The sequence below is a fragment of the Alligator sinensis genome, unplaced genomic scaffold (assembly GCF_000455745.1).
Source record: "Alligator sinensis unplaced genomic scaffold, ASM45574v1 scaffold1140_1, whole genome shotgun sequence".
In the NCBI taxonomy this organism is placed as follows: Eukaryota; Metazoa; Chordata; order Crocodylia; family Alligatoridae; genus Alligator; species Alligator sinensis.
Genome location: NW_005842441.1, coordinates 661,591 through 672,107, shown reverse-complemented (window position 1 = coordinate 672,107; position 10,517 = coordinate 661,591).

Here is a 10,517-nt window from a genome sequence, read left to right as displayed (position 1 = left end):
CTGAAAAAATGGTGTCGGGGTGCTTTAACTAAAACTGGTTGAATGTGTTTTAGTTAAAGTGCCCCCACCACCATTTTCTAGTACAGGGATGCTGATACACATGACACTGGAGTCTGGTGTAGCACAGTAATTACCATGCTCCAGCAGACTTGATTAATCAAGTCTGTTCCAATGCACTGTAATTACAGCATGTCAGAGCAGCCTTGCTACATGTGTATAGGCATCCACTGTGTCCAGGTTTAGGCACTGTATCATAAGAAGGGTATAGAGAAAGTGGAGAGGTTCCAGAAGCAAGTAACAAAAGTAATGAAAGGTTCAACCAGAGGTCCAACCAAAGGTTGGAAAGCAAGCAGTATAAGGCATAGGCCACGGAATGGGGGTGGGCCACCCGGGCCATGACCTAACCAACTTTTAGCACGTTCATTTATACAACCTATAAATGCACAATTGTTATTCCAGTTAAAACTGTTGATTTTTTTTATTTTTGAAATTCAGGTAAATTAACGTGCTAAAAGTTAGTTGAGCCATGGCCTGGGTGGCCCACCCCACTCCATGGCCTATGGTATGAAGGAAGGTTGAAGGGACTAGTTATATATAGTTCAGGGAAAAGGAGATCAAGGTGGAGCTGTGTTAGCAGTTTTAAAAGGCTGCCATAGTGAAGCTGGAGAAACATTTTTTTCATGTCACAGAAGACAGAACACAAGCAATGGGTTTAAACTCCAGCAAAGCAGTTATAGATGAAATCTCCAGAAAAACTTCCTAGCTATAAGACTCTCGGACAATAGATCAAGTTGCTCAGAGAAGTTGTAGAATCTTTTTTACTGGAGGTTTGCAAGAAAAGGCTGGATAGGCACATGTCTGGAGTGGTTTTGGAGCACTGAATACTGGATTACTACAGTGAATTGAATTAGAGAGATGACCCTTGAGGTCCTTCCTAACACTATGATTCAACAATTGACTTAAGTGCTTTTGAAAATGTTACTTAAAATCTCCTACCTATTCTTATTCAGTTGTCTACAATCCATACAAATTTTTACCTTACTTGGTTTCATTCTGGTGTCCACATTCTTAACACAGGCTATTACTATTTGACCTTGTTCAATAATCTTGTACTCCAACCATCCCATCAAGTTTATTTTCTATTAAGCAAGTTCTATTTCCCTTTGCCAATGGGACATAAGTTTTTCTTTTCATGTATACCTATTAAACACTGCAAAATTATACACACACTCACTCCATGATTTGGATTTGCCAGTTGCTCTTCCATACTTATACAGACAGGCCTTCTTGTTTCCTTATTTCAAATTTGAGTGCTATATATACCTATGTACACACATTAGTGTAGCTTCATCTCATAAGCTTATCAGTGTTGTGCACCTTTGTATTGTGAAGGCCTGTATTTCTTGCAAGAAAATGTGTTATTTTCTTGTCCTCGTGTTTCGTTTTTTCTTGGTCTGCACTTTTTTCATTTGTAGCAGCATTAAAAGTGTACCCACCTGAAGGGATAGGAAGGGCTGCCATGCAGAGAGACAGAGTTTGAGGAGAGAGAGAGTTGGTCCCAGTAAGGACAATCTTTGCCCTGAGGGCAAGTGAAGCTGCTTTGGAGGCAGTCCTCTTTGAAGTGGGAGGAATGATGTAACCCCAGCAGGGGTTTTGAATGAGAGTAACAGTAGCAAAAGCCCAGGAAGTATCCTGTCTGGGATTGGCTGAGAGGGCTTGTTTAAAAAGAGGGAGTAGTTTTTCTTGGGGATGAGAACAAAAAGAAGGGGGAGAGGGGGAAGGAGAGACAGGCTGCAGACCAGGAAAAGGACCTCGCCATGGCTGCTCCTCGGAGAGTCCCTGCTGGAAGCGACTTTCTAAGCAGCACAGCAGCTGAAAGGGATTTTGGAGTCATAGTCAACTCCAAAATGAACATTAGTCATCAATGTGACGAAGTGATAAGTAAAGCCAACTGCACTCTTTCATGCGTTGGAAGGTGCATCACGATCAGGTCTAGGGAGGTGAAGTCTTCCCTTTTATGTGGGATTGATAAGACCGCAACTGGAGTACTGCATCCAGTTCTGGGCACTGCACTTTAAGCAAGATGTGGATAACCTTGAGAGGGTCCAGAGGAGGGCTACTCATATGGTTATGGGCCTACAAGTAAGATCCTACGAGGAGAGATTGAGGGACCTGAATCTCTTCAGACTTCGCAAAAGACATCTATGAAATGATCAGTAGTGCTACCTGGCAACTGGATGGTTGAAAACAAACCATTCTTTCCCTGAGTGAAGACCAGAGAATTCATGCCATTTTTGGAGTTACTTTGTCTAGGAGCTCTTAAATGTATTGTATCATTTCAAGACCTCTTGACTTGTTGAATGCAACAAATACTTCGGAAGGATGTTACTCTTATCTCTCTCTCTCTCGCACTCTCTCTCTCTCTCTCTCTCTTCAATACCACTTGCTCAGGAAAATTTGGAATTGTTCCAACTCTTTTCCATTTCTTCACATTGTCATGATAGAATGAGAGGTTTAGGTAGATTTCTTCAGTTTTTTTCTAAGGACTTGTTTTAGTCCTGAAGCCATTTAATGAGGACCTGGTAGGACACTGAAATTTATTTCCTGATCCTCAGTCAGGGTCAAGTCATAAACTAAAACTGGCATATTAGTTAGACTTACAAGAGGTTAATAAGGATATTACATATGATTGATTAGTCTCCACTGATTCAAATAGCTGGTCTTGCAGAGGAAACCTATTTTCTTTGCAATTCTTGTCTAAGTTGTTATAATCAATAGCCATATTACCCTTAAAGCTATAAGAGGTATGTTCTAATGTGTAAGGCTTCCAGTGCAGCAAGGTAATGAAGACATTTCTCAGTGATAAAAACCCAGCTCTGGTGATGTTTAAATGTGTATGCGAAGGGTAAAACAGAGAGAAAAGGATGTTGCCCATAATGCTGCATTATAGCTTTAAAAAATGAGCCCACAAAATATTTTAATGAACCAAAGTTAAATATTTGAACCACATCTGGGTTATGATTTTATTCTGAAACTGTTTGGAATGCTAGAATCTAATGGAGCATGCTATTTGGATGTTAGTGAAACCCCTCCAGAAACAATAAACCTTAGCAAAGTCTTAGGTCTGCTGTCTCTCCTTCTATAAATTGCTATTTTATAATGGTAGAAAAAGTTCTGTGCAATGCCATTCTATGGGTGTATTTCAGTGCGAGTGGTCAGCATCTCTAACCTTTAGCTTCTTGTCTCATAACACACAGAGTGGACCATTATCTATGAGAGATGTATTGCATAGCTTGTCTTCTTGCTTTAGTAAGAAAATGGATTCTAAACTCAAATGAAGACATGAAGAAAGATCATTTTCTCTGTTGCCCTCTCTTCCTTCAGGGGTCATTTGGGATTTTTATGGAGCTAAACCTACAGAGGGCTTCTGAAATGTGCAGGTAACCAATGGCAACTATCATTCCGGCAAATTATAGAATTTTAAAACTCGTGCGTCAAGCCAGCTCAGGTTGTCTGCAGCCAGGAAAGCATCTTGTACTAAAGTTAATTTTTATTGCTTAAAACAGCAGGATCTTATGTCTCTTCCTCCCACCTTTCTACTTCCCTCAGTCTTCTGCTGTATCTCTCAGACTGCATTGGAAATCAATGGTATTCAGTGGGGACTGTGTTTTACAGGTCAAGGTACAATAGTGGTGAAATGAAAGCCATAGGGCACAATGCTCTGTTTTAAGTTGCCTTAATGTTCAGCTGTTCAAATAGAGCATGGTAGGACTAATGTGCTTTTACAGTGTTCAGTACTAAGCACATATGCAATTCCAGAGACTGACTTAATCCCAAATGGCAGCCACTAAAAAATCAAAAGAAACAGGGGAAGGAGTGAAAGAAGTCTGGGATAAAACAATTCAAAACTCTAGAACTCTTGATTCAGAGATAATACCTTTTATTAAACCAACTAAGACATTGCAAAAAGAATATTTTTCTGCAAGCTAAAGATATTTTTTTGTGATTTCTTACTTGGTCTAGTAAGAGGGATCATCTCTGAACCAAGAGTTCTAGAGTTTTGCATTTATTTTTGTCTCGGACCAACACAGCTACCCAATACACCCCTGAGATAAAACAACTAGTTTTTCTCCAGCAAACAGAACCCAGTTGCTCTTAGTGACCCAGTGAACCCAGTTCCTAAACATGAAACATAATTTCCTTAGTGAACCCAGTTCCTAAACGTAAAACATAATTGTGTAACTTATTTTACCTTTGCATTTATTTCTTACGTTATGCATCTACAGTCTTAAGAGCAACAGTATCCTACTATATACTATATATTGGATTGTGCCTGTGGCAGACTTATCTGCTCAAGCTCTGGTGCATCCTGGACTTGAGAATTCTCAATGCTGCTTGGTGGAGCCCATCCACCAATCAGGGAAGAGTAGGGAGGAGCTGGGTCCTCCCCCCTCCCGCAAGGACCCAGCCCATCCAATTGAGGATGGGCACACTCTTGGGTGTTACTGGGCTACTCCTATAATAACAAATCACATTGTGTGGGAAAGATATACCCATGATAGTACTGTCAGGAGAAATTGTGGAGCTTCTGCCAATGCTGTAGCAATGAAGTCTGGCTTCTTGGGCAAAGCCTGCAGCAGCAGCCTGCCCTCGCCCTGTGCATAGATCTGGGGGCACATGCCCTCCATGCTTGCTTGGGAGTGCACACACTGGTGGGAGCCACCCTCCTCCCCATCCCCATGCCCCCCGAAATGAGCCACTCACAGCTCCGTCCTGTGCCCCGCCTCAGCTGGGCAGCACCTGTTGCTGCTCCTTCGCTTTGGTGCCCAGGACGGTCACCCCACTCACTCCCCTCCCAGAACAACATTAGTGAAGCTGGCAGAATTTATCTTGCATCATCATGGCTGCATCCAGATGGGGGGGGGGTTTTCAGAAGTATGCTAGCTGAATGGGGTTACATTCTTCATAGCAAAGCTTTGTAGGGTAGACCTGACCGTGCTCTTGCTGGTTGCATGCAAGAGGTTTGTACATGCTCTTCATTGCATTGTGATATTAGTCTTGAGCATAGTACTACAGATTGGAAAGTAGAGTTATAAAGAACTGTAGTATTTGGGAAATAAACCCACAAAACAGTTATTCATGTTTCCCCTCCCCAAATTTAGTGGAAAACTTAAGACATTTCTAAAGTGCACCAGAAAATCCCAGCTGTGGGATCACTCTTCTCACTAATGATACCACAGCTGGGATTTTCTGGTCTTACCACCATGACTCAGATCCAACTCTGACTTGGATGATTAAATGAGACATACCTTTCTTTTCCATGTATTTTGGTTTCTAGGCTTTCAATTTTCTTGCTGTGCTCTGTAACCAAGAAAGCTAGAAGCATCCATTTTTCTCTACGGGCTGGGGGTTTTAGCAAAAACCCCAATACCATGAAAATTGGCAACACAGCTCAGTCTATTCTGTACCTTAGTTGCCCATCTGTAAGACAGAGATAATGCTAGCTGGAAGCTTAGTAACACTGTGTGGAGGGGGGAAATTGCAGCACATATTGATTGCCTTATGCAAGGTCAGATAAAAAGACAGTGGCAGAATTGGGAATGAAAGTCTGGTTCAGGATGCATATTCCACCGTGTCTTAATCATAGAACTATCCTTTCTTCCTTTGATGTGTAGCTTTTTTTACATTCATTTTTCATTTCAGGTCAGGGGGCTGAGAGGAGGAGAATGCAAAAATGAGCAGGTTTCTTAATAAGTGCATTGTGTAATTATTGAGAGAGGAATTTTGTACACTGATGTATTTGTAGCACAAGCTTTGTACGCACTGTACTGTTTCCACCATTATCTTTAAACTTGTTAAAAGGGCAGTACAATCTGAGGGGATGTAATTTTGATACATTAAGAAAGCTGAAGCAAGCCTACTAATTAGGGATGCATACAGCTTTACTGGCAGCTTCTCCATTTGCACAGACTAAAGGTAAGCTTGAGCTACTGCATTTGTTTATCTGGGCAACCTGTATTTTCAGGCTGTTACTCAGTACACCAATTATTATATAACTTTTCAGAAGGGAGCTGACATCCACCTCAGTTGAAAGGTGAGAGGTGCTTAAGGTTCTTTTCTACTCAAAATATATTTAAATGAAGCAGCATTATGAAAATATCTTGCAGCAGGATATAATACATGGAGTCTGCCCAGGGCAACAACCTAAGTGATCTGCCAGTATTGGCTATCTTGTAATGGTGGCCTTGAACTGAAAGTGGATTGGAAACCATTGAGACACTAAGCAAAACTGGCTTGAGGTAGCAGATTTTTTTGAGGGTATTGTCTCATTTTTCTATTTCTAGTTGATGCCACCAGAATTACCTTTGTTGAAAATAACTTGATTCAGTCTGTTTTTGGCCCCTTGACTGTTTTTATATCATTGTGCTGCAATATCTACTGTCTAAAAATCTTAGCTCTTGATCCAGCTATATAGAAAACATTAGGGCCAGGTACAGACATGGTTTTACCAGTATAAGTGAAACCAGTTTATTGCTGTAACAGAACAGAAGTTTGGTACACAAACTTGGTCTATACCCATACATGCTTAGGGTGCATCTACATGAGCCACTTTTACTTTACAGTAGACTAATCTACTGCACAGTAAGGTGTCACCATGTAACCATATGCGGCAGCTACTGCACAGTAAATTAAGCTAATGGACAGTTTTCTACGACCTGTAAATACAGGCAGTAAATTAACCGTGCATTAGCTACTGTGCAATACCACCTGTGTAGACGTTGCCCAGGAGCAAGTTTGCTCATGGTCAGCCACACCAGCAGGGAGCCACTGGAGATAGGGAGTTCTCTGTTCCCAATCCTGGTGCTCAGTGCTGTAGCAATGAAGTTTGGCACCCAGGGCAAAGCCCACAGTGGCAGTGGCAGGCAAGGGAAAGGGGCAGTGAGCAGGAGGGAGCACAGGGCCCGCACCAGTGCACCAGACCCAGAACTGGTGGGGCCCAGAGCAGGGCAGCATGAGCATGGGGCTCTAAGGAGACAGAAAGCACTGTTCAAGCAGGGAGAGGAGAGAGCCAGTGCAGCTTCATAGAGCCCCTGGCAGCCCAGCCCCATGCTCCAGCCACCCCACTCTGGGCCTCATCAGCACTGGCCCTGGTACACTGGTGTGGGCCCCATGCTGCTGCCTGGCTGTCACTGTGCTCTGAGTGCCCATTCATTGCCCCTTCCCCCGGCTGCGGCCATTCCCCCACCCGCCGGCATCAGGTGGTTCCCGGCTGCAGCGCTGGGACTGCAGGAGCTGGCCTGGCCAGCCCTGAGGACGGGCAATTGCCTGCAGTCCTCCCCTTCCCGCCTCCCCACTTCTGTCTTATCTGTATTTCCCTCAGTGCAGGGAGGCAGGAACAGCCCCAGGCCAGAAGCCTCCAGAAGCCCCTGCTAGGCAGAGGCTTCCTGCAGGGTGGGACGGGGGGGGGGGGGGGGGGACTTGCTGTGGTGGCTGTTTAGTTCTGCCATGGGCTCCCCCTGGCTCCTACTGCCCCTGGCTCCTGTCATCTTTGACAGGCAGCCAAGATCATATAAATATTAATTTTCTCAAATTTTTAGGGGCCCCACAGGCCAGATAGAATGGCCTGGCGGGCTGGATACGGCCCACAGGCTATATTTTGCCCTCCCCTGCTCTATTGCATTAATAGCGTGGGTAGACATGCCCATAGACTGGTTAGACCGTGTTCTGCCATTTTTTAAGATTTGCTCCTGTGACAAAGGGCAAACGTGCGTTCTGTTCACTACTGATCTAAACTATGCTGCTTACAGAAAACTGTGTCACTTCGATCAATTCTGCCTCAGGCTTTTTGAATGTCTGTACTTTGCCTAGGTGTTAGAAAGCCTAGTTTGCAACTAATTGCTGTGAGTGAAGTATAGTTTGGCCACTCCGTCCCATGCTTCCAGCTATCTAACAAAACTTACTGTCAGCAATTCAGGAGTTAAAACGTAGAGTAGTAGCAGCCTAACCATATTATATAGCTGTGGGCAGCATCAGTGGTGCCCAACGTTTTAGAGTGGTGGGGTGAGTACTTGCCCCCCAGCTGCACCCCCAGCCACCACTCTCCTCTGGTGGAGAAGCTGGAGGGGGAGGGAAGTGACTCTTAATGTTGGGGGTGGGGAGGGGAGGGGAGGGAAGAGAGCTTAGCTTCTATAAGCAGTACTTGCCAAGAGGAGGGAAGAAGGACGGAGCATGGAGAGCTGCAAAGGGAATGTGAGGCACAGTGCAGGGCGCAGAAGAGGAAACACCAAGCCAAGCTGCTTGCCACTGATCTCTTGTGCTATGGGCTGAGTCCAGTCACTTCAGGAAGCAGATCTGGCCCACAGGTCATTAGCTGAGCACCACTGGGTTAGATCAAAGAAGGTTATAGCCATGTTATAGACTTGGTAGTTATAGTACTGGTCAATTCAGTCCCACCAGCCAAGACCATGCCATTGCCATACTGATCCTCAACTCAGTATACACATCAGCAAGTACAGAATTGTTTGCTTTTTTGTACAATTCATCTAGTTTCTAGAAACTCAGTGCTGATGTTAATTCTGAGCCTCACTTTCTGAAAAAAATAAGAGCAGGGTGTTAATCCGGGTGGTTTTTATTATTGTCTTTGTGATATCTGTTGAGTTTTGGGAATTAGTTTCTAAGCTAAGCAGAGAATGAAGCAATTTTTTCTTGCCATATTTTAGATTGGTGATAGGTATCTTGGAATAAGTTTTGTTTCACGCAGAAAATTCACAGTGGAGCTAGTTAATAATTCAGCAGTTACCACCTGAACCAATCTGTATTTAGGAGCAAAGGACGAGCTATTCTGAAATATGGACGAGCTATTCTGAAATATGACAAAATGCAAAAAAGTCTTAGAGAGTTTCTGGGAATATTCTGAAACGTGAGAGCAATGAAATCAATGATTAGCATATTGTCAATGTATGGTTTTAAATAGAGCTGAATTAAACTTGATGTGTTCTTTTTTTACTTTGAAAAAGGGAATGTCTTTAAGTTTCAACATTTTGAAAAAGTTACTTAAACTATTAAAGCATGCTAAAAGAATAACTCTACAGATTGAAGTCCTTTGCCTAGAAAACAGAGGCAGCATAAACTGAGACCAGTTTCTAGAAAACACTCAGTATTAGGAAAAAATACAGAAGCACTTCCTACCAATAGAAGCACTGCATGCCGTTCTGAAGTCACAGCATCATGGCCAGTCAGTTTGAGCTGGAGACCATCTAGATTTCCCACCACTTATTGCTCTATCAGAAGCCCCACAGGTCCTTTTACTTCTGTACTGGGAAAGATGATTCTAATTAGGCCTTATAGAGGTTGACAGTCAGCTTCTGCACTGGATTGTTTACAATAAATCTATCGATGAACATTTTCACACCAAAAGCAATACTGATCCTCTCTCCTCTCTTGCTCCTGTTTCTTGCCTGTATCTCTGCCCTCCATGCCTGCTCTGGATTTGTTATCATATCTTTCACAAGCTTTTTGCATTGGTTTACACCTTGTTGGTTTTGCTAATGTTTAATGAAATGCACACTTTCAAGGAGCTGGCTTCTTAATGACTTCCACAACATCTGGTTCTTTTTCTTATTCCTGGTTTATCATGGCATTACAGGTTTCCCTCACTTTATGCAGGTTGTGTATGTGTGAATTCGCTTGTATGCGATGACCCTTTTTATACCAAAAATTCGTTATATGCGAGGTAAATTCACTCTTATGTGATTGGTGTGGTGGAAGCCCACAGTCAGCTGCTGTGTGTGGTGCATTGTGGGAGTGACACGCATCAAAATATAGTCTCCTGTGTGGATCTGTGCTCCTTGCTCGTTGTCTGCAACACATGTTTCTGTAGCTACCATCCCCATTAAGATAGTGCCCTGTGCTTGTGTGTACTGTCTGCTGTTGGAGAGTGCCAAAATTGTCTTGTAAAAATCAGTCTGGGGGTCAGTGCAGTTGAGGTCTTGGAATGTATTTGTTACATTGTAAAGTGGGTTCCCTTTAGGCAAATTTAAATTATACACCATTTTCCAGGAATGCATGTTGTCGCAGAGCACCTCGGAGCTCTGCTCCTAGGGAGTAGAAACTGCCAGGGAGAGAGAGCCCTGGCAGGGCATAACGAGACCAGCTGCGGGTTGCCGGGGCAACTAAGGGGAGCCAGCTGCCTGTAGGAGGCGGGGCCTGGCCCTTATAAAGCCAAGGGCTAAGACCAGGCTGGCAGTTCCCTGCCAGCAACCGGAGAGGCAGGAGCTCCCTTGGCCAAGATGTAGCAAGAGGCCTGACTTGCAAGTACAGCTCACTATAGCCCTGAGAGGAGGGGGCACTATGGTTTAGCCAGGAGGCTCTAGTTATGTTCAGGCTTGCATATTACACCGGAGGCTTGGGTGAGGCTGTAGGGGTTGGAGGAGGCCTCATAGGGACCCCAGAGGTGTGGGGCCCCTGAGCGCAACCAGTAGGTTGCGGGCGGGGAACAGACCCCGGGTTGTATGCGG